At 35.7% G+C, this 26,256-nt stretch overlaps 1 long non-coding RNA gene across 2 annotated transcripts in view; it reads right to left on the reverse strand.

Annotated features, from left to right (window-relative positions):
* LOC113604316 (uncharacterized) overlaps positions 1-26,256 on the reverse strand; it is a 249,400-nt gene that overhangs the window by 124,817 nt on the left and 98,327 nt on the right. The window contains exon 2 of one of the 2 annotated variants that reach the window (XR_008293911.1): positions 10,654-10,766. This is a non-coding gene — a long non-coding RNA (uncharacterized LOC113604316). Of the gene's footprint in view, positions 1-10,632; positions 10,767-26,256 lie in introns of both variants that reach the window. The other variant, XR_003426175.2, reaches the window with a different exon arrangement.

Raw genomic sequence — 26,256 nt, forward strand, 5'->3', positions numbered from 1 at the left:
AACTTATTTTCTCTTCCCTTTGAGCTCTCTCCTTTCTGAAATGTTCTGCACTATGCCCTGTCAGATGAAAAATAAAAAGGCTCCATTTTATGTAAGCCACTATTACTCTTGGCAACAAATCCTAATGTATACAGAATAAGATTGTGTTAGGGGTGCCTGGGTGGCTCAGTTGGTTAAGCGTCCGACTTCAGCTCAGGTCATGATCTCCCAGATAGCTCACAGCCTGGAGCCTGCTTCAGATTCTGTGTCTCCCTCTCTCTCTGCCCCTCCATGCTCATGATCTGTTTCTGTCTCTGTCTCTCTCTCAAAAACAAATAAACATTAAAAATAAAATAAAATTTAAAAAAAGGTCATGTTGTATTCTCAACTGATTTGAGTTGAATGTTGGTTTCACACTACATACATGTTAAGGGGATCCAGGTCATTTCTCCTTTTATAACTGATAGAATTTTCTTTCTTTCTACCACTAATAATGGCTACATTTTTTTTGAATACTTACTATATGTCATACACTATTCTAAGTGCTCTGTACAATAAATTTATGAAATCTTCAAAAGCAACCTAAGGAACAGCTAATATAAATGTCCTCAATTTGTAATAGAAAGTTTTCATCACACAGAATTTAAACAATTGTCCCAAGGTCAAAGGGCTACTAAATATTGATACTGGTAAGAGCCATGTAGATTTGTGAGTCAATAAATAGCCCATCCTCTTAACCACTAGTGCTAAAAGGTTAAGGTATGACTGGTATAGCATTATTTACATGAGGCAATAGATCCAACTAAAATGCAGACAGTTCTGTTGGTTTTTCTGCCTTTTAAAGCCAAGTTTTTAATACCTATGCATCTCAGAATTCATTTTTAATGTATTTCACTCTTTATTTTATTTGTATATTCATGAACTTCTCGTTTCTCTTATATGAAAAGGGCTGTATGAATATCTTCAGACTACTTGCTTGGATTTTATTGGCATTATCACTGTCAGCATCATACCTAATATGTATTAAGCACTTTCTGTATATTAGATCTTCACACAAAAGTTTACAACAATTATCTCATTCAATATTATTATAACCTAATTGATGGGTACAATTATTATCTCTATTTTACAAATGAGGAAATGGAAGCTCAGAGTGCTTATGTACCTTTCTCAAGTTGTCACAGTCACAGAGGAATTAACTCAGGCCTGCCTTATTCTACTAATTTTACTAAGGAACCACACACATATAGCCCTAGTTGTAATTTTGCCTGTGGACAAAGCTGATTGTTCTATTCAGCTGTGGTTTTCAACCTGCAAATATGCAATTTCCTGTTTAAGTCATAATAAATATGCCAGTTATTAAGAACACATAACTTTCTGTCCCTGCCTCAGAACACATTTATTGCATTTTCCTCTAGGCAGGTAAGAAACATGCATTTAAATCTCCCTCTGATAAATGATTCTTAGAACTGCACTGATTCTTTGCTTTACTTGTGGCCTCACATAAAGTGCTGCAGTTAAAGTGGTGAGTACGGGAAGTAGTAGCAGAATATGGACTGGCAGTGAATAAAGAGAAAAAATGAGAGAGGGGAATAGTCTTTGCCAGTGATGGAAATTGCAAGGCTAAATAGGAATTTAAACTCCCTTTTACCTCCCAGTGAACAAACGCACAACTTTTAACATTCTTCCTTTACATCTTAAATCTTGGAAGCTTGGTATCATTAAGTGACTCAGTGCAATAGTCCTTCAAGAGAAATTATACCCCATCTAAGAAATAGTGACAAATACCAGATAAAGTACTCTCAGTCTAGTCAAACCACTGCCTTGGAAAGCAATAACATTGCCTGCTTTGATTCACACTGTGTTTCTCTGCATCACACACTAGTAGACTGTTTATCTTATTCAATGGCAGCTCAATATAAGACTGAGAGCTATAAAGAATTTATTCTATACTCCCTCCCCAAATCCTTTGTGGTAAAAATGTTAGAGCTTTGTTTTACTTAACTTCAGGACTCCTTCTCTTGCTATTGTTCATTCCTCTTGTCTGGTGATTGTGATAAAAGAAAGAGAAGAATTTCTGAGATGACAACCATTGGGTAGAAAGTCTTTCATGCTAATTTCCAAGACAGCAAAGTGTTAATGATCATCCCCTGGATACCTATAAAGTTTTAATCTATCCATAGCAAGTACACTTCTTTGGCAGAAATTGTCTGCCCTGAAAACAGCCATTTCCCTTCATCCTCCCTCCTTTCTGGCAGAAATTGATTTCTGCCATAGACAATGAAATGTTGGTCCTTTCTTCACAATCCTTTCCTGCAGTTAAGAACCATTAGGCATTAAAATCCTGGCCGTTGATACATACTAATAATGTCTTCTGAGAGCTTATGTGAAAGATTTTTTTCCCTGATAAAGATATAGCTCCAAGTATCCCACCTTCTTTCTTTCTGCCTTTAAAGGAGATGTATATGGGTGTGTGACAACTGTCTTGTCACTAGGAGTTTACTGGCTTGAGAATGGACAATCAACATGCAGAGCATCATAAGACAAAGACTCAAAATTTTAGAATCTTGAAGGCATTACCGAGCTATTGACCTAATGCTGCAACTGCCTCTCTCCAGACTTCTTAATTTGTGAATAATTAGCTATATTAACTATGTAGGCCATTTTCAGGTTTATGAGCATTTTTTTTCCTTCCAGTCAAAACCATAGTAACTGTTGCACCTACATGTCCCAGGTATTGCAACTAATTCAGTAAGTTGACAGAAATAATCCCTATACTCATGAAAATGCAGACATACAACCCTTTCCAGGAAAATGAGTGGTCATCATTAAGCTTTGCTCGTGACCACTTTGCCTCTGGTGTCCAAAGATTAAATATGTTGGAAAAAAGAAAACAGTAATGATTAGCTCTTTAGCTTTGACTTTTTTGTTATCAATTTTATGATCTGTAAAATGAAACTGGAGGACCTTCAAAGTTACCCATAAGATTCTAAAATTCTATCTTCTTTAGAAGTGTTTTGGAACATATGTTCAAACAAAAGTTTGAACAATGGGCATTGCTAAATTTGGTCTAGACATGATAGTGCAACTATTAGAATTCTTCATCCTATTTATAATAAAGATTTGAATCTGAAAGTGTAAGAAGGATTAAATTTAGAGGTGAATATAACAGAATTATAAATCAGATCACATTTAATAATAACATCAAAGGTAATGATAAAAGCAATGTTGCTTCCTAGACATACTTTTGTTTCTGGATGGTTGGGACAAAACCACAGGTAACGTTGAATGTGACATTGGATTTAAGGGGACAGGGGACACTTGACAGGTAAAGACAGAGAGAAGGACAGGAAGAGACTTCAGAGACTGTCACAGAGGCAGGATTCAAAAGATGATAACCTACGTAACACAAAATTGCTTCCTTAAAATGCTGAGTCCTGGACCTCACCCTCTGGTCTGGCGCAAATAAACTTCTTAGGTAATCCATGAAAATCTGCATTTTAATAAAAGCCTCAAGTGAGTCTTCCCTAAGCACATTTAATTTTGGGAACCATTGCTCAAGATCTGCTCTGAGCCACATGCAATTCTGTTTAAATTAACTAAATAAAAAATTTTTAAATTCAGTTTCTTAGTTGCACTACTCTTTCTTAGTTGTTCCATAGGCACATCTGGATAGCAGCTACCATAGGAGACCACACAGGCATAGAACATTTCTACCCTCACAGAAAGTTCTATTACATGTCTACAGCATGTGTTGTGTATATAAGCTACATCGCCAATCAATTAGCATCTCTCCCTCCAAAATCAAATTCCCTTCTCTATGCTCCAGTCCCTCTCCCCATGAAAGCATTCTATCCTTTCTCTTATCTATACTAGAGGCCTGCTTCTGGCTATTTCTTACTTTAAAAACAATAACACTACTACCACCACCAACAAACATGCTATTGATCAATATTGAATACCATGAGACACTATATCCATCACTTTATGTTTACGGTAATTCTAATTTTCATGATTAATTTGTGAAACTCATTTAACATCTGCATTTTATAGATGACTAAAGTGTAAATCAGAGACATTCATTCATTTACTCAATGTCAAGTATTTAGTGCCTACTATTGTTAGGTATATTCTCTGACTGTGGAAGAGGGTGCAGCATGGTATATACACACACCCACAACAAAAAAAAACTGCTGTCATCATATTTGTATTTTTGTGGGCAGAGACAGGCAATAAGCAAGTATATAAGTAAATTATTAAACAATGTATGTCATATGTATGTCAGTTTGCTACTAAGCAATGTATTTCAGATTGTGTAGAGAGAAAACAACTACTAGAGTAAGATAAGATCAACCAGCTAGTAATTGATGAAATTAAGATTTATATTCAAATATATATGATCCTATGAATGAGCACTTTCTTTCCAAGTTGGCAACGTTCTGGGTACTTAAAAAAATCCTTACCCCAAGTTTTAAGGAAAAATAACATTTCCTTATTTTTTCATAACTAATTCAAAAGGAAGGAGCAGAATAATTTCCAGAACAAAGAGGAGACAGGCTATGACTGAATAAGTATGGGGAATTGCAAGGGATTATGTATGCTTTTAGGAATTAGAGAGTAGGAAGATAACATGCAAATTAATTGAGAAGAAAATAAGGACCACAAAAGTCTAGGTGAGCTATAGAAGGAAAAATATATCAGTCTTTATTCTTTGCAAGTTACTCTGCCAAAAGAGGAAATATTTTTATTTTCATCTGTATTTATTTTTGCGTACCAAGTGCCTTTATCTTTGGAGTTCAGATAGGTAGTTATTTAATTCCCTTTCTTAACCTCATTTAAAACTATTCTTTTGTTAATAGGGCATATTTATTTATGCAAAGTCAAGTATGCAAAAAAAGTCACACTTCTCTATTTCACTGAAAGGAGTCTAAATATAATTCTGAAGCCCCTTTCCTCTAGGCTGGCACAAATTATAATCTCAGCGATTTTTGTGCCTGGGTAGACACAAACCTATATACACATAAACACATACCCTCTCAATAAATATGCAAAGATGCTTGGTCTTGCCCAGTATGCAAGCATGGGGCAAGAGTCAAGTGCTTCTACTCCAAGTAATTACCACTGAAGTACTCACTGCTCTAGACTTGAAGTTAGAAACTGGGATAATTGAGGGACACACTTAAAACACAAGAACCTTCTGAGGCTAGCGTGTGCAGCCTGCTTCCCACTGAGCCATCTGTATGGAAGCCTTGTTACTCTCCTGGGAGCAGACACATCTCCACTTCTAGGAGATGTCAGGGAACTGGCAGTATCTGCCCTCTGCTCATCTTATTCCTCTTGCTTTAAACTTACTTTGCATCTCCCCATCAAACAAACAAACAAAAACTCTGTCAAAACCTAAACTAGTGTAGATTTCTATAGAGGTAGAAAGAGGGACTGTCTTCACATAGTGTCTCTCTTCCATTTTTAAGGATGCTTGCAATTACATTGGGCTCACCTGAATAATCTAGGATAATCTCCTAATTTTAAGGTCACCTGATTAGCAACCTTAATTCCATCTGCAACCTTATTACCCTTTGCCACATAGCCTAACGGGTTCACATATTTTAGAGATTAGAGTATGGACATTGTGCGGGATCACCATTCTGCCTACTACTACAGCTTTTTATGCCAAAATAAGAAGTATCTTGAAGCATTTCAGTCGTTTTATTAAGAACCCTCTAACTTTGATTTGCAAATAGCTGGGTTATAACTGAAAGGTAGAGAATATGGTTCCTTGATATGCCTTCAGTTCTCTATAGAATGAGAATTACTCAAATGTCAACATAAAATAGATATAAAGAAAGGGAATCAGATGCAATCAACCCCTCCAAGTAATTATCTGTGGTACCAAGAAATAGTTACTTTTATTTTTTACAATTTTTCCTTCCTGCACATCCCTGTTTCACTGTTTTTCCCAAGGCTTCACTTACTATCTCCAATTTCAGCTATCCCTCTGCTCACATAAAGAGAATATTGATGAGGGCAGTGGGAGACTAGAGTTTCAGTCCCAGCTCTGCCACTGGATAACCACAATCCCCAGGTCAATTCACTTTCTGTCTCTGAGATGCAGTCTCTCCATATGTAAAACTCTAGACTATACCAATCTCTTATCAAATAAGATGCACAGTACAGATGAGGGACATGGCACATGTATAAAATATAATTCACTCCTCAATGATCTATCATTGTTATCTGTATTTTAGAGATTAAAGAAATTGAGGCTCAGATAAGGTAAATAACATTTCCTAGATTAACCCAGCTTATACATAAAAGAAACTAATAGATTATCTCATATAATATAAAATATTCTCATGTAATATGTAAAGTATAAAATTCTCTCAATTAATAATCAGAGCGCCATGCTGTCACTCAAATGGAAATAGATGTGACTATGTAGAAACATAAACTTACACACAATAAATAATTCATGTCTTTGCAATAAAGTCATTCTAATACCACAAATTCCAAGTGATGTATTCAAAAGTGAGGGGAGCAGAAAGCTCAATTTCCCAAGCTGCTGAGTCCTTGCTGCAGGCAGATTCTAGCTCTGATTAAATTAATGCCTGCCTAAACATAGGAACAGAGCCAACCTGAGAATCAATGTCAGTTAAAGCTTTCAGCTCTTTGGGTGTAACTTTTATTTTTCAACATAGAATACAGTCCAATTCTTTTTATCACTGCAGAAAGTTAATAGGAGCATTTGGATCAAACACATCCATGTTATAGACTAAAGTGTTCAGAAAATGTAGTTACAAGAATAAAAAAAAAAATCTGAAGAAAACCCTATCTGAACATCTCTATCACAAGTTGCTGGTTAAAAATTACTAGAGGCTCAAATGGGTATTATTAGCTCTTTCAGGATTTCTGTTCACTATCACTATACACAGATTAGAGCCCATCCATCTGTTATGTAAAGAATAATCAAAGCTAATGATCACAAAGCATCCTAGGTATCGGTTACTGTATTAACTAGACTTATATAGGTTTCCTCATTTTTCTTAGCAATTTTATAAAGTGTGTTCTAATATTATCCAAATTTTGCAACTGAAGGGACAGAGACATAAAAGAGTTAAGAAGTTGCCCACAATTGCACAGCTAACAAGATGTGGGGTAGTCAAGTTCTCTCATTTGAGAGCTCATGCTGTATACAGCTTCAGTTTGGTAGAAAAATTCCTTCCAATTGAACAGAAATGCATCATTCTCTTTTTGTTGTTGTTGTTTCTTTATCCATAATTGTGAGACCTTAGGATAATGACATTGTTTCTTTACTTTTTTCTCATTTCATCTTTCACTGACCAAGACAGAATCTTTCCTATAAAAGGTGATCAATAAACAATTTTAAGACTAATAAATCAGATGTGGAGAAAAAAGAAACCCTTGTGCACTGTTGGAGGAAAAGCAAATTGGTGCAACCACCATGGAAAACAGTATGGAGATTCCTCAAAACATTAAAAAAGAGTTACCATAGGATTCAGTAATTCCAATACTGGGTATTTACCCAAAGAAAACAAAAATACTAATTTGAAAAAAAAATATATGCCATTGCATGTGTATTGCACCATTGTTTTTAATAGCCACAATCTGGAATCAACCCAAGTGTCCATTGATAGATGAATGGATAAATAAGATGTGGTGTATACACATGGATGCAATAATATGGATGGGTGGATGGATGGATTCAGGCAGTATAATGCTAAGTGAAATAAATCAAAGAAAGATAAATACCACATGATTTCACTCATATGTGGAATACAAAAAGCAAAACAAATGACCAAAGAGAAAAAGAAAAAGAGACCAAAAAGACCCCCCAGATTCTTAAATACAGAGAACAAACTGGTGGTTGCCAGTGGGTGGGTAGGAGGGGTGAAATAGATAAATGGGATTAAGAGTATACTTCTTTTGATAAGCACTGAGAAGTATAAAAATTCTTGATGATAATGTACATCTGAAACTAATATAACACTGTATATTAATTGTACTTGAATAAAAAAATAACATCCCTTAAAAAGTATATTAATATACCACTCTATATATACCATTCTCTAATATACCAGACTTATCTCCATTTGTCATGATTGTCTTCAATTAGCACTATCACCCTCACTCGGCAAAGTAGCAATCCTAACAGTCCACAGAATATTCTTAGCATTTATTAGCAGACAATTTAAAACAGGTAAGAAAACAATTATGTTTGGGACATAGGTTATTTTTTCTTAGCTAAGCAATGATTCCAAAAATCTGCTGGTTAACATTCATCCAGTATTTAACTCCCTGTGTGCATCTGAAGTGTCTTAGTCACAGGAATGACTTCTCCTCAATCTGCTTGTCAGTAATCAGGTATCTAAAATTCTGGCCTTTCTGAGGAACTGATGCTTTATTTCCATCCTGGAAGTCTGAAAAGTTGGAGACCTGATATGTAACATTTACTTTAAGGATATGGCTGGGAAATCTTCTCATTAGCAACTGTTTAACAATTGTTAAATACAATAGTCGAGGACTATTTAAAGACCAGTGATCTAAGAATGGGTTTCTCAAATAAAGAAGGCACCAAAAATATTCTCAACTTAAAATGAATAAAATAGCCAAGTGTCCTCAGATGGTTCATGGTGGCCTAGTGAAATGCATATGTGTACATAAAGACAAAAGACAGATCAGCAGAAGGTTGAGCCAATCAGAGGTCTTAATGGCGAGGGAAATAGAGATTCCTCAAACTTCACTGAAAATTGCAATTGGGGCTTTCTGGGCAGCATTTCTCTATTTTCTCTTCCTCTCTAATATACAATAAAGCTAATCATCTACCAGTGTTGAATTTTACCTGTTAGGTGACACAAGAGGATTGTGGCTTTGTGGAAAATAAATACGAATATTAATCCCTCCTTTTCTGATTGAAAATCAGTAGCAAGACTATAAATTATGAATTTCTAAGTCACCACACATACTAACTTGATTATTAGTACTGTCTTTGTCATTGTTTCATTATCAGTACCTGTGGTGTTAAGATCTTCATAAGCATTATTCACTTGGTTTTGTTAACACCCAAAAGATTTGTGATAGCAATCTCCATTTGACACTTGAAAATACTGGGTTTAGAAGAGCTGAAATAACTCATTCAAGGTCACATAGTTAATTCACACCCCTTTCTATTTGCATCCTATATCATTGTCTCTTTTACCACTGACCAAGCATCGAGCTTATACATGTAACTAAAAGAGAAAATGTCACTGTCCTGTAGAAAACTTTGATTTCATTAATAGATTAATATTACCTACAGTAATTTCTAAGAAACTAAACAGACTCAAAGGCAAGAGTTAAAGAAACGGGCTCCTACATGATAAAGAGAATCCAGGACAGTGAGGAAGAAGAATAAAACAGAAATTTGGATTGATAAGCATCAGGATTCCCTGCTCTTTTCTGAGACTGTCCACTGAGATTTTATTTCCATAAAATCACACAATTGTGTTATATGTGCCAATTTAATTCAGATATCTTTTATATAGTTTATATTACTTTGCACTGACCCAACCTGTTGTAGTTTAATCTTTGCATATACCTCCATGATGCTTAGCCCTGCCCCTGAGGAACACCGAAAACAGTTTCAGCCTCGGTCAATGTGCTTTGCACTAAAAATATAAAATATCCATTTTTACTCTTCATCTTCCAAATACTATTCTGTTTTCTCTGCTTTAAAGTCAATGTCATAGGTTTTTGTCCTTTCCAATTTGACCATCAGACATAAGTCTTTACCATGATCACCCTGGCTCTTATTTATTGGCATCCAGATTCCACTTGACTGGTTATAGATTGTTTGTCCCATACCTGTTATTTAAAAGCACATATTTCTACACAGTGGATTTCCTAAGCTACAGTTGATTTCAATCAATTTTATTTAACTCACTTTTAATTTCCTTCATGCCTAGACTTTTAAAAAAAATCCAATACCATATTTTATGCTGTGTCATTTGAAAACTTGCAAACTGATTAAGCTGTGATCACAGCCATGTGCAATACCTCCACTTTCCTTCAAGTTTAGGATATAGCAAGGGGACAATGTTAGCCAATAATTCTAAAGGGGAGACAAAACGATGTATTACAAAGAGAAAAGAACAAGTACTCAGAAGATCTAGATGCACTGTAATTATGTTATTTCTCAATTTAAATCCTTCAATGATTCCCTCAAGGGCAACCAATTAACGCCCAACATTCTCAGTAATGCTTATAAGGCCATCATGATATTCACTTCAGGGCCATCTTCCCTAGCTCTCAATCCTGCCAGATTTACTCTATCTTGTGGGTCTTCATGTTCTCTCACTTCACCCTTGTTCTTCTTTGTATGTGTTACTGTGTGTCTCTCTGGAAATCTACCAGGATAACTCTTACTAATTCTTTATGATTTAGCTTAGACATCATTCCACTCCTAGTGTCATATGTCCACCAAGAGCTTCCCAAATTTGCTTAAGGTAAGAAATATCTCAGGAAACTCCAGATCTACAAAACGAGTGTTTTCAACATTTCTGAGATTTTCTTTAATAAGATATGGTAAGACATGCAGACAAAGAAACAGAAATGTGAAAAAATAATTCAAAATGCAGTAAGCACCGCTAAGAGACTCACTCAAAATGGAGTTGGACAGACCTTGAAGGAAGCAGGACCCATGCACATTTCCTGTTTCAATTCTTGGAACACCACAAACTTTTGACTTTTGTCAGTTGCAAATAGACCACCTCCTGGAAAATTTCCAGTTTGGACTGAAATAGAAATAATGGAATGCCTGTTAGCCAAATAGCCTATCATGTATCAGACAGTCAGCACATTAAACTCTGCCAGCACCAATCACAATTCTTTCAAAACAATTTATGTGAAAATCTAGTGTTTTTCTATCTTTATAAGCCTGTACTTCCTCCTTGCAATTTGGAGCACACTTTTAAATTTCCATTGACACTAGGTCTCCCATATGGCAATCCCTAAGACCCCAAACAAACACTTTGGGTTGCTTCTTGATTAACATAAAACAGGACATGCCACACAGACCAACAGGGGGAAGGGCTGGGATCAGACATGAGGTAGGTGAGTGAGGGGAAAATGTGAACAAGAGTCTTTATGGTGGTTTTCACAGAAAGGAAGGGGAGAAGCAAGTTAATCGGTTTTAGTATTGGCTAGTGGGAATAGGTTTCAGGATTTGGGAAGAACTGGAACTGTTTCTAGTGGCCTGATACCTGGCCAAGGGTGATTAGGGCAGGAGAGTAATGGCCCAGAGACTATTGTCGGTTGTTTTTTTTTTTGTTTTGTTTTGTTTTTTAATTTTTTTTTTCAACGTTTATTTATTTTTGGGACAGAGAGAGACAGAGCATGAACGGGCGAGGGGCAGAGAGAGAGGGAGACACAGAATCGGAAACAGGCTTCAGGCTCTGAGCCATCAGCCCAGAGCCCGACGCGGGGCTCGAACTCACGGACCGCGAGATCGTGACCTGGCTGAAGTCTGACGCTTAACCGACTGCGCCACCCAGGCGCCCCTATTGTTGGTTGTTTTACATTTGAAAGGTCTGCTTCCCCCAAGAGTTATCTCTAGGAACTGGTGAACCTTGGAAGGGGCAGTCCCAGCAAGACTCCAAGATGTCAAAACATCAGAAAATAAGGGGGAAAAAAACCATGACTAGTACAGTGAATCTCTTTAGGGAAAATCATTAACTTCTAAAGCACCCAGGTAGAGTCCCATTCCTAGTAAGAGTGGTGGAATAGTTTATATAGGAATAATCTGCCTCTAGATAACAATGAATTTTACTTCCCTTAGAGACAAAAGCAGAGAAAAATTAAAGGGAACATGACTATTGATAAAAAGTATGGTACTGAACAAGATTTATTCTTAAAGAGTCTTTCCCAAAAAGGTTCTGGTTTGCATTGGGTGGGGCAGCTATAATTCAGGCAAAAATAGCAATAACAATCTTACTGGATTGAGGTGTCAGAGAATGAAGTTGAGGATGCCAAAGTGTTTGGAAATTAAGGACATAACCACAGAGAGTGGAGCCCCTAACTATGCCTACAAACCTCCCATAAAACTCTGGCTGACCCTAAACTATCTGTGCACATGTAGGCTTCAAGAAGTCTCATAAAAAACAACAGAATATTGAAAATCTGACCATAGTTCCACACTATTGACAGCAGGGAAACACACTCTGATGTTTGAATCACACCTATTTAAAAGGGTGTCATGAAAACTTTCCACTGAAATTCTACAATAGTCATGGTTTAGAAATAAAGACTATGTCCTTGGACTAAGTAATATTCCTCAGGCTAATGGAAAAGCTGACACAGACATTCTGTGATTAAGTATAAAACCCAGTCTCCTCTAAAATTAAGAAAATCTGGGTGCCTGGGTGGCTCAGTTGGCTAAGTGCCTAACTCTTGATTTTGGCTCAGGTCATGATCTTAGGCTCAGGAGATCGAGCCCCACATCAGGCTCTGAGCTGCACATGGAGCCTGCTTGTGATTCTCTCTCTACTTTTCCCTCTCTCCAAATAAATAAATAAACATAAATTAAGAAAATCAACTAGTAAAATAAGTCCGTGATTCGTCTGAGATGTTGCATGCATCAATAATCCATTTCTTTCACTGGCGAGTAGTATTCTAGAGCAAAGAGGTAACACAGTTTATCATCACTTGGGCTTATGTAGAGCCAAGGTTTTTAATTTTGATGAGGTCCTACTTACCATTTTTCTTTCATTAATTGTTCTATTGATGTCAAGTCCAATAATGCTTTGACCAGACCTAAATCATGAAGACTTTCTCTTTATTATTTTTGTCAAAAATCAATTGGACATACTTGTATCATTCCATTTCTGGGTTCTCTATTCTAGCCTATTTATCTGTGTGCCTATCTTGCCAGTACGACACTGTCTAAATTACTGTAGCAAGATAGCAGGCCATAATATTTGATAGAGTGATTCTTCCTATTTTATTCTTCTTGGTCAAGATTTCATTATTCTGGGGTCAATGCATTTCCATAAAAATTTTAGAACAATCTCATCTAGATAGAGATTTATATTTAATCTCTAAATATCTTTTCAAAATTTGGTTCTGGAGGAAATGGAAAATGTATGGAAAAAAGTAACTTTGGTAAAAGACTATTATCCAAAATAAAACAAACATAAATTAAAATAAAGAAATCTCAAAACTCAAAATAAAAACTCAAAATAAAGAAATCTTAAAACTCAACAGAAATTCAGTAACCCAATTTAAAACATGGGCAAAAGACCTGAGTATATACCTCACCAAAAAAAGATACATGGATAGGAAATAAGCATGTGAAAAGATAACCAATGTCATATATCATAAAAGAATTGCAAATCAAAACAACAATGAGATACTACTACGTGCCTGTTAGGACCAAAACATAAAACACTGACAAACCCAAATGCTGCTGAGGATATAGAGTAACAGGAACTCATATTCAATGAGTGGGAATACAAAATGGTGTAACTACTTTGGAAGACGGTTTCTTACAAAAGAAAATACATTCTTACCATACGACCTAGCAGTCACACTCTTTGATATTTACTGAAATGAAGTGAAAACTTATGTCCATATCCAACCAGAACATGGATATTTATAGTAGCTGTATTCATACTTGCCAATACTTGAAAGTAACCAAGAGGTCCTTCAGTAGGTAAATAAACTGTGGTAGATCCAAGCAATGGATTATTATTCAGTGCTAAAAACAAATGAACTTGAAGCCATGAAAAGACATGGTGGAGCCTTAAATTTATATTACTAAGTGAAGGAAGCCAATCTGAAAAAGCTACATACTGTATGATTCCAAATATATGATATTCTGGACAAGTCAAAACTATAGAGACAGTAAAAAAATACAGTGGTTTTCAAGGGATAGGGAGGAGGAAAGGGTAAATCAGCAGAGCAGAGATTTTTAGGGCAGTAAAACTCTTCTGTATGATACTATAATGGTGGATGTATGTCATCATACATTTGTCCAAACTTATATAATATACAACACCAAGAGTGAATGCTAATGTAAACTACGGATGCTGGGTGATAATGATGTGGTAGGGTAGATTCACTGATGAAAAGAAGTATATCCACACTCTCTGTGGATGTTGATAGTGGTAGAGGTGATTGGGATGGGGAAGAGGTATATGGGAAGCTTCTACATCTTCTGTTTAATTTTGCTGTGAACCTAAAACAGCTTTTAAAAAATAGAGCTTATTTTAAAAAATCTTCACAAGTTTTCTGTAGTAATTAGTGTAATATTGGAAAGCATTTAGAAGAATGCTTGGAACATATTACAAAGTGCTCCATAAATGTTTGGCACATAAAGAAAAAAATTTACTTTGACTACTAGTTGACACTGTATACAAACATTAAGTCAAAGACGATCATGGATATAAACACATCACTGGGAACAATAAAGTTTGTGTAAGAAAATAGGAGAAAATATTCATGACCTTGGGTTTGACAAAATTTTCTTAAACTAGACCTAAAAAGCACAGTCATTGAAATAAGGAGAGAACGGAGTTTGAATATATAAATATACACACTCACACACACACAACTTTGGCTTACCCCAAACACTGTTAATTAAATTAAAAGGCCAGAGATGGGATAAAACATCTGAATACATGTAACTGCCAACATATATGTATTTAGTCAAGAAAGAACTACACATCAGTAGGAAAATAACTCAATAAGAAAATATAAGACTTGAACAGAGATGTCAGAAAAGAGTTACAGATAACTAATTAGCATATAAAAAATGTTTAATTATTCATATGATAAATGCATATTAAAATCCCAGCTATGCAGTATTTAACATTCACAATAAAAGTTACAAAAGCAACAACAAAACGACTAATAATATCCAGTATTGGCTTGTTTGTCGAGCGATGGAATTCTCAACATTTTTAGTACGAATGTAAAATTAAAATACCACGTTTGACAACTAAAGACAGTGTTGCATAAAATTAAAGATGCATCTACTCAATGACCCCACAATTCCATTTCTAGGTATTTACTGGGAAAAAAAAGAAAACATGTGTGCAAAAAACGTTCATAACAACTTTACTCCTAACAGCATAAAATTGGAAAAGAACCAAGTATCCATCTACAGGAAAAAAGATTAGGAAAAGATGGAATATCTATGAAATATAAGAACGTCAGCAATAATGAGTGAACTATTGATACAGCATCATGGGTTAATCTAAAAATGCCATCATTAGTAAAACAATCCAGACACAAAAGAATAAATACATGGTGTATAAGAACAGGTAAAGGCAATTTATTGTGATAAAAATCAGGATAGCGGTTACTTCATAAAACATATATCATGCAAGTAACACCTCGCAGGCTTGGGAGGTCCATGTATTATGATTCTAAAGTCTCCACTCTTAACTCTAAGAAACTTCATTTTGCCCTCCTCATGATAATGGTATATAAATCCTTTGTACCCCTTCTCTGTGCCCTATTGCTAAAGCCTCAAACCTGGAAAGGGAGTAGGGATTTCCTGGAAGGTAAAAGAGCAAATTTTATGGAACTGTTGTAAAATGTAATTGATGTAATATCACTTCAATATCATATGTTATTCTGTCTACTTTCTAGAATGTTTAAGTGTGTTTTAGATAAAACAATCTTGAGAAGATTTACATACATAAACTATTTCATTAGAATGTAAAATTTGGATTAAGAAAAATAAAAAAAATAATTCATTAATGTAATTTTTAAAATTTTAAATAAAGAGTTGCTAACAAAACAAGAGGCGAGGTGCTGTGTCATGATATTTCAATGCAATTGTCAGGTTAGCAATCTTACTCCCAGTAGACCAGTGGTTCTCAAACTTTAAGTAATACAACCTAGAGACTTTGACTATATGAGAATTCAGAAAACCGAAGCCTCATATAAGTTGATGAAGTAAAGCAGAATTGGAGCCAAGGGATACGTGATCTAAACAATCACCCCATGCCAGTCACCAGTCAAATGATCATCTTAACAAAAGAAGAGTCTAGTCTGTTCTTGTCCATTCTTATTACATGTAACAAATCGATAATATGCATCTGCAGAATAAATGAATGACAATTCAGCACCTTCTTTGGGACTTTTATTTCTATTTTTTGATTTAGCCATGGCTTTGGCACTCCCTCTCTGACTCAGCTTACTTCTTGTGTTAACATAGAGCACTCTCCACTCTGTCTTTTAGTAAATTGCCTATTGAATTTGTCTGGAATCAACAAAGTGGTCTTAGATATTAAAGCAAGTAAAGAGGTAAGCCTATGTATATCAGGCTGAAAAGTCACAGGTCAAGTGGTGATATAACTGTCACTTAATTCTACCTGCTGGAACAGCCAACCTATATAATACCAGAATAACCTGTTGGAAAATGTGCCCTTTGTTTTGATTGATCATTAATAAAACTCCAGCTGGCTGCTCTAAATGACATTGTCTCAGAATTAATTAGCTATTCCATCATGATGTGGACTAATGGTAACATATCCTCAAACTTTTCTTCTTTCTCTTCATGACATGACCTAATTTTTCCTTTCGCATCTTTGTATCCAACAACATGTACTCGACAGTTACTATCTAATAACGAAAATAGCAAAGGGGCAGGCTCATCAGCATATTCAGCACTTTCTGTTCCCAAGTGATATTAAGAAACTTCAAGTGTGTGCAATTCTGTGAGCAAGTCTGAATTTGTACTTAAGGCACAGCAATGCCTGGCTGGTTCCTTGCTACCCCCCAGGATATGTAGTGTGTGATGTTTTGGTAACTTGCCCAAATGTTCTCTTTGGAAAAGCAAAAATTCTTGGGTTTTGTTTTTTTAGGGTTCTTGTAAATTATCACATCCTCATTGTAGCAACTGCTACATCCAGATGCCTCACTAATGCAGACAGTTTTCTAGCTGTAGCATCTGGGCCAGCAATGATCAGGCAGTTGTGTCTGAGTCAGTTCTGTGGTTAAATGGATAATGGACTGTCTGGCCTGCCTGGGTCTTTTGAATGTCAGTTTCTTCTGACTCAAATTTTTGAGTAATTTATTCATCTTTTTCATTGTTGATAGCATTTCTGCTGCAACCCCCCACCCCACATGACTCCAATCTACTTAAGGTGATGGGAGGAAGCATCCTGTTCTGATTTAGTTCTGCAGAAGAGCTGAAGTTGAAAGGTGCTCTGTTTGCAATTCACTTTTTAAAATGTCAGTAAAATATATGCTTCTCTGTTTTCATTTCTCTTTTTTGTTTTCTATATCACAAACATGGTTATAATTATGGTACTTACACATGTTTTTATGAACTAGCAAGGACTTGAGCTGTTAGTTAAATTGTTCTAATATGCCAGGAAACCACACCCCTATTTTGGAAACATTAAACAAATTGAAAAAGTATCTTTATTGGAAATCAAAACTCTAGAACAGCCCACACGCATCCCCCAGTCGGTGGTGTATTTTGTTTCAATGGTGGCCACAAATGCAGACAGAAATCACTCTGATTTATAGTGAGTAAGGTAAAAATTTCTGATTACTATCCTGTCTCTGCATGAAACCAATCTCCTTAGAAAGACCATTTGAATCTGGGAAATAGAGGGCAAATGTAAATATGAGTGGAGGTTAAAACTGTTGCTAGGAGTATGAAGTCATAAATTATGCAGCCTGAAAATTCATTATGTTGTTTTTGTCACCAATCTCCTGAGCTGTATTACCAAAAAATCTATAAAAATAAAAGAAAATGAGATTTAAAATAGTGAAAATTCTTCTACAAGAAAATTGGGTTTATTGTAGCATTTCCTAAGGAGATTGCCTCAATGTAAAATATCCTTCTTGCACAATACCTTTTAGATGGTTATAGCTGAAAAACAGTTTTGGTGTTTTTTTTAGCTTATAATGTGTTTGACTTCCAAATGACTTTATTCTTTCCTCAGTTATCAGAAATTATTATGATAATTTAAGGGAAACAATCTATTATAGGAAGAGCGTAGCATTATTTTCAAATATACAAAGATTTGAATTCCACTGGATGTGTTTTCAAGCTTTTTAACCGATGTGGTTACTTAAGGTTTGTTTTAAATATTTTAGTTTACATTTAAAAGCAGTTTAAACCAACACATGCATGTGTTGATTTATTTACAGCCATACCTTGGAGGTATTACAGGTTCCTTCCAGTCTACCTCAATAAAGCAAATACTGCAAGAGAGCAAGTCAAATGAATTTCTTGGCTTCCCGGTGCATTTAAAACTTACATTTACACTACACTGTAGTCTATTAAGTGTGCAATAGCATCACATGTAGAAAAAAATGTACACACCTTAATTTCAAACTACTTGCTTGCTAAAAATGCTAAACATCATCTGAGTTTTCAGTGAGTAGTGAGTAGTAATCTTTTTGCTGATGGAGCGTCCTGCCTTGATGTTGACGGCTGTTGACTGATCAGGAAGGTGGTTGCTGAAGGTTGAGGTGACTGTGGCAATTTCTTAAAACAAGACAGCAGTGAATTTTGCCATATTGATTATTTCTTTTCTTTCCTTTTTTTTTTTTACAAACAATTTCTCTGTAGCATGCAATGCTGTTTGATTGCATTTTACCCACAGAACTTCTTACAAAACTGGAATCAATCTTCTCAAACCCTGCTGCTGTTTTATCAACTAAGTTTATGTAATATTCTAAAGCCTTTGTTGTCATTTCAACAATGTTCACAGCATCTTCACTGGCAATATATTCCATCGCGATGCGCTGATTTCTTTCCTCATCTGTTAAAGTTTTATCGTGAGATTGAGGCAATTGAAATATAATAATTATGAAAAAATCGGAATATTGGGAGAATTACCAAAATGTGACACAGAGACACAAGGTGAGCAAATCCTTTTGGAAAAATGGTGCCAAAAGACTTGATCAATGCAGAGTTGCCAAAAAACCTTCAATGTGTGAAAAACACAGTATCTGTGAAGCACAATGAAGTGAAGTGCAATAAAGCAGGGTGTGCCTGTATTCACTCTTTACTTCATGAAGCTTCACTTGAATGCCTTTCCAAACAATTACAGTTATTGTCACATGGCCCAGCTGAGGTAAGGTCATATGTAAGTTACTTTAGCTCTCAGAATTTCAGTTTTCTCAACTGAAAACTGGCAGGGAGGACTCCTGAACTTTCAAAATTGTAGAGTCATGTGAGGATCGATTTTAACTAACTTTCAACTTGCTTTTTAACTTTGATGGCACTGGCAAAGAAGCGTGATGATAAGAGGAGGATAAGCTGTCAGGCTGATGGAAATTTACCAGATTCTCTTTGCCTTCTATTTTCTAGATATAAATATCATTTTAGATTCCTAGCTTATAGTTAGAGTATTAGAAATTTCTTATGCTTAAAGAACCCAAGGATCATTGTAAATAAAAGATGTTTCAGTGGTGTTATAACTCAGCTTTGCCTTCCTTTAGTATTGTATAGAACCAGGAACATCCCCTTTATATGAAAATCCCAATCTATTTTGCTAATATCAAAAGAAAGCATAAGAATCTCTAACTCACAGTAGTTACATTTGTAATGACAGCATTAGGTTAAATGTTCCTTGGGCATTATCTAGACAAAATGTTTTATAATTCATTTTCCTTACTCAAGATGGAAAATATCCCCCCCCCCCAAAAGATGAAAAATACTGAGTAAGTGCTGGCCTCCTGGCTCAGAAGATACAAACTTATTATGAATAGGACTCTTGGGGCAATCAAGTGGATATCTGCCTTGCTAGAGAGATTCAAGTCCATTAAATCTTTTTTTTTAATGTTTATTTATTTTTGAGAAAGAGAGACAGTGCGCAAGCAGGGGAGAAGCAGAGAGAGAGGGAGACACAGAATCTGAAGCAGGCTCCAGGCTCTGAGCTATCAGCACGGAGTCCGATGTGGGGCTCAAACTCATGAACCATGAGATCATGACCTGAGCTGAAGTCAGACGCTTAACCAACTGAGCCACCCAGGTACCCCTCAAATCCATTAAATCTTCTGTGAAATCTCTTTGCAATTATGTTCGAGACTGGCACTTCTCAAACTTTATATTCATACAAAACATCTAGCTACCTTTTCATTCCTTAGAGTTTTCACATTTCTGCTTACATTACCCATCCATTCTTAAGTATTTTCTACTTTTTTCAATTAGTGGTCTTAACGGGTTAATCATAGTTATTTTATATTCTCTGATAATTACAAAACCTGTATCTGAGTCTAGTTCTGATGCTTGTTTTGTCTCTTGAGAATGTGGTTTTTCTCACCTGTTAACATTACTCATAATTTTTCATTAAAAGCTGAACATAATTATTAGATAATAGAAACTGAAACAAATAAGGCTTTCATCGGAGGATTTATGTTAATGTAAGTAGGAGTTGGTCTATGTTTAATATTTGCCATAGCTAAACATTCCTGGGGCTTCAAAGTACTCTGGTGTTGTTTCTCTTGTTGTCTTTGGACTTCCATAAGAACCCTTCCTTGGGTATAGTTGGTACCCTGCAGATCTTTTAGCTATAATTTGCTATTATTAAATTGGAGTCCATTGGTCATGATAATAAGGAAAAAGGGAGGAGCAGCATTCTATAATCTTATGATTAAATCTCAGTTTTTAGTGATCTCATGTTTCTAGGCTGTGATGTTTCAAACACAAATGTTTCTTAGCATTCCCTCAACTTAGGTGAGACAGGAAGTTTAAGGGAAAATGAATTGGAGAAATGCGTTTACCCCAATGTGGGTTAAGACTCTGGTAAATTCTACCCCAGAGAGCAATCTGTTAATATAGAGACCACTCTGGGGAACTTTCAGAAGTATCATTCCTCACCTCTTCTATGGCCAGAGCCATTGGGAATCTCCCTTGTCATTATATCATGACACTTGGTGAATTTCCTAAAAGCAAAAACCTACAAAAGTGTGGGGGACATCCTAAGACGAAAGCCATCAGGAGTTTCTCACACTCATGCTGGTTTTCACCCCGCCCAGCAGGGCTCCCTGGGCTTCTAATGTTTCCCAGTGCTCTTGCTAGAAAGCAGGGGCTTTAGCTTCCCTGCACTGTTCTACACTTCTGTGTCTGGGTCTCCAGTGGGCAAAGTGGCAAGAGAAAATAGCCTATGGGATCAATGTCTCCACCAGCCCACCCTGCTGCCAAAACAAATCCATTCTGTAAGTGAAGCATGACTTGGACAGGGCCAGGAGAATCAAAAGAGCTCCACTGTACAAGGGACCCCCTTCTTAGTTTTCTTGGTTTTTCTGTTTGAGAGGAATATTATCTGTCTGCATCCATTTGGTAGTTTGGGCTGATTTAGAGTCTAAGTCAGGAAATATGGGAGAAAAAATAGCTAACTCACTGCTTTATGAATCATGTTGGGTTTTAGTTCTCCTGTCTTGTCCATATGTCCCTATTTAATTTCCAGAATCCTCATATAAGTATCTTTATATTTTCTTTTAGTTGCATTCAAGGGAAGAGGGAGTGCTGAGTGTCTTTCTTCTACCTTAACCGTATTAAGCCTCCTTTTGACATGGCGTTCACTTTTTTCACCCAGGAGTGCCTTGTGTCACTTGATTAGAACTTAGAGTGTCTTTGAATTGCTTTAGTAATGAATTTCTGATTTGATTTTATCCATATTTTGCCAGTTGGAACTACCACTGAAAAACAACAAAAACAACAACCACAGTAGATGTTCCTACACACACACACACCCCACACCCCCCCCCCCCACACACACCTAGGGGGAAGTCAGGGGCAGTATTTTTTCCATATTTATGTCATAGTGAATTGGTCTCTGAAGGATATTTAGAGTTTTCTTTAATCTCTTGAGTATCTTCAATAATGCCCTCCAACTCCCTAGATAAGAATCATATTCTTCATATTATGAGGGTCTCTTCTAATCCCCCTATATCTGACTGCACAAGTCCTTACTCTTGGTAGAAGGAGGAAGTTTGGGATTTTCATCTTCATCAGAGTGGACAGCTATAATACAAACATCTCTGATTTTTGAGAGTATTGAGAATCTCCCCTAAAAGAAGTATGAAATAGACAAAATACATACAAAGAGATTGATGCTTATTATGGTAACAAAGACATTCTCCCCTACTGGGATTAAGATGAGCATGAAAACAGAAAATTCAGTCCTGCAGCAGAAATTAAATAACAATGACAGCAATAATAATAACCACAACTATTATCTGAGTGCTTATGCTGCTATCCACTAAAATAGGTTCTGTGGGTATGCCTTACCTTTTTTCCTCTCCAAATTGAAGCTTGGAATAATTAAGGCATGTGTCTATCATAAAGATAGCTTTAGAAAAACAAATCCAACCCTGTGGATTATATTCTGTTTCTATGCTTTGTATCTTTCTATATTGCCAATTCTTTAGGATGTCTCACACACACATGCATACACACACACACACACACACACACACACACACACACACACACACAAACACTGGTTATCTGCCAATTTGCTGAAAGTTACTTGCATGAGAGATATTGCAACTATGTACCTGCTCACTTAAGTATTCCTATCGTTGCTATTGCTATGGTTTGAAGGAGTATTATGAACTAGATTGAGAAAATTTTCTTGGCATAGTTTCACCAAGGATTCTGAGACTACTTCTCTTAAAAGGTCCTCCACTGCAGGTGAGCACTATAGTTATCTAGAACACTGCTCTGTTTGAAGGTGGGTCCTAGAAGCTGTATTTGTGAAAGAAAATTTAAAGTAAAGCTCCCAGGTGAATTGCTGGTCCAACAATTTGTAAACTTCTGGTTGAGAGATATTGATGATATCAATTGAGAGATGATGGTTTCTGTATCTACAGCAAGTGTTATTAATATGGGATCTATGGACAGAATGCGGGTTATTCTGAATTTAGATGGCAAATAAAACACAATTATGTCTTTAATTTTGTTACCTTTTAACTGAAAGTTTGCATTACCTTTGGATTAAAAATATTATCTAGCCACAGTATAATGAATCAGTATTTGTGACTTTGTCACTAATATGAAACCCTAGATATTTTCACATCTGTATTTTTCCTATTAAATTACATTTGTGTAGATATCTGTAAATATCATTAATAGCTTCACAATTTTGAAATTATGATTGCTATTATACCACAGCTGAACAGGTTATTTACTATTTCAGTGAAAAAAAACCCATATATGATATTACACATTTGCATTTTTCATATTTTGATCAATATGTTTGACATAATTTGTTTCCTTTGTAATCCTAAGTATTTTATGTATTTATAAAGTATTCTGAGAAGAGGTCCTTAGACTTGACCACACTGCTAACGAGGTCCAGGGTACACACTGTTTAAGATCTCCTATTTCAGAGGTAATTCTACTGAATGAATAAAGTAGTCATTTAACAAAGTGGGACAGAGATGAAAGCATGAACATATTGCCACCACTAATACTTCTTCACAGCAAATAGTTCACATTTACATTCCATCCTTCTGCACTCCCACCAAATCCCAGCAATGCTGTCCATAGTCATCACATACGTACTGAAAAGGTATGACACAATAGGTATTTCATGCTAATTAACAGGTTTTGGGAAAAAGTATGAAGACAAGGGTAAGATATAAAAATGACCAAAGAGAAAGATGAGACAAAGAGATATAAAAGAGAAGGATAAAATGAGACAGGAAGAAAAACATGAAGCCAAAGAAAAGGCTTGCTCTTCCTCATCTCACTAGCTTCAGGCTTCCTCTTCACACACTTGGCAAAATCACCTAGCACCTCCTTTGCCTCCGAGCCCATAATATATTATACAGAGATTTCTATCATCTTTTGTATGTGTAATAAGTCATATCATTTATAAATAACTTGATATTTGTTTAGTATTATATTTATGTAATGGTTTAGTTCTAATTCCTTTTTACACTTGTTTTAGTGTTTGAAATCCTAAATATTTTATCTTCTTGAACCCCTAAAGAACAGAATATAGAAATTTAGCATGATACTAGTCTAACCTCCATGCATAAAATAATTTTCAGCCTTCTGTGATAGATTTCACTTATTCTATTCCCTTGCTTGAAAAAAAATCACTAACTGTGATGTCTAAAGTCTTCAAGAAAATTTTTTCCATGTGAAATGATAATGGAATGAAAGAGTATTGCTGCCAAAAGTAGCTTCATTTCAATTTATGGGAAATAATAAATCAATCATTAAAATGAAAACTGCATGAATAAAATCAAGAGACAAGAACTGTGACAGCATTTTAAGTAAACTTTGTGTCAGTCCTCAAAAGCCCAATACTTATTGTTGATGCAGTTGGTGTTTTTATACAACCATGTTTTGAGCCTCCCTAATTATGCCATAGTTGAATTACAATTAATATGTAAATAGAAACATAAAACTGGGTTTATCCAATGTAGCGATCTGTACCAGCAAACATCCTTCACAATCCTCTCCTTGGAAAATCCCCTGGGTTTGCTTAGGCATTCTAGTTTTCTTTTCCTTTAGTGTTAGCAATCTTGCTGGGAAAACAAATTCAGAGCAGGATATTCTGTCCCTATAACCTGCTTTCAAATCTTTAACACCTGGAAAATGTAGGTTCTTTGCCGGTTTTCCTGTCCCCTTGACTCAATGACATCAAGTGGGTTTATCATGGCTTCAGAAAGTATTAAATTTTGGTCATATTCATTTTACAGATATGCTATTTTTGTTGTTGTTTGTTTGCCTTTATTTCCAAAAAGCACAATGGTTAAATTAACTGTTTTAGGCCACCCATAAAAAACATGTTCTGGCCTAAATTCCAGGACTTAAAACATAGCCTATGGATTATATAGGAGTCAGATGGTGAGGACAGAATTTAGGGACATGTTAAGCATTGCACTTTTCTAAACTCTCTGTTGATTCTGATCATTCTCTTATTTTAGGAAAGTTTAATCCTAAAAAGTAATGTGTTTTTGTTTTTGTTTTTGCTTTTTGTCTGCTAGTTTGTTTGTTTAGCACCATGCCAGTATACTAGCTATTTGGAATCACTTGGAAATTAATTTAAGTTAATTAAGTTTCTTTTTAGTTTAAGTTAGGTAAAGCAAACTTTAATAAAATGAGCAATATTAGAAATCAGTATGGGAACAATGACTGATTAACTGATGCCACTCTATCCTTGGCTGCACAGCAAATCCACATTCCTTTTGGCAATAGATCCCTATGGCCTGACTACAAAATTTGGCACATTTCCCTACACTGAGCCAACTGCAGTACTCTTTGTCCCATTTATGCTCTTTGAACCAGTAGAAATCCAGCTTAAGCATGGCAAGTGGGTATCTTTTTCAGTATTAGTTATAAATATAATTATAGTTTCATACTACTCTTTTGTCATTCAGTAAGGGCAACAGGATGTATTTGTTTGGAGTGTATGGGATGAACTGAATATATGGATAGTTTCAAGAAAGTCTGTCTCCATCCTTAGAAGGTTCGCCCTCGTAATGCAACAGATCCACCATGAGCATCTTTGGGTATGAAATACGTCAGCACAAAATTTTTTTATCCACATAATTGTTTGTGGTTTCTAAGAAAGTAAAGAAAGAAACTTCTATCGACCAGAGTCTATGCCTAAAATATAGTTTCGTGTGATAGTTTAACAGGAAAAATTGCACCATTTGCAAGAGTTAGGATGGCATTTGGAAATTAAGATTTCATGCATACAGCCCAAATCTACCATTTAATGGGAAATTCTCGGTTTCTCTACTTAATATTTATGAATAGATATAAATATGGAAACATCTTCATTTAGACCCACAGTTTTTGAAAATAGCCATTAAGCTTTTTCTAATATTCCTTAAGTACCTAGTTCACAGAATCAACTATGGGGGATGCATTAGACATACCAACCATATTAATCCAATGATATTCTGTTTTGATTCTTAAATTTGCATTTATCATTCTGGGGCACCTGGGTGCCTCACTTGGTTAAGCATCCTGACTCTTGATTTTGCCTTAGGTCATGATCTCACAGTTCATGCATTTGAGCTCCACATTGGGCTCTGTGCTGACAGTGCAGAATCTGCTTGGGATTTTCAGTCTCCCTCTCTCTCTGTGCCTCCCCCGCTTTCTCTCACTCAAAAATAAACAAACATTAAAAAACTTTGCATTTATCATTCTGCTTTTTAACAATTACTTGTATACTTCCCACTTGTTACCAACACATTATAAAATTGAAGCAAATTGATTATAAAGAGGAAAAATCACTAAGTTTTATATATATTCATATAGGGAGAGTATATAAGTATGAATTA

This window comes from Acinonyx jubatus, chromosome E2, assembly GCF_027475565.1.
Source record: "Acinonyx jubatus isolate Ajub_Pintada_27869175 chromosome E2, VMU_Ajub_asm_v1.0, whole genome shotgun sequence".
NCBI lineage: Eukaryota > Metazoa > Chordata > Mammalia > Carnivora > Felidae > Acinonyx > Acinonyx jubatus.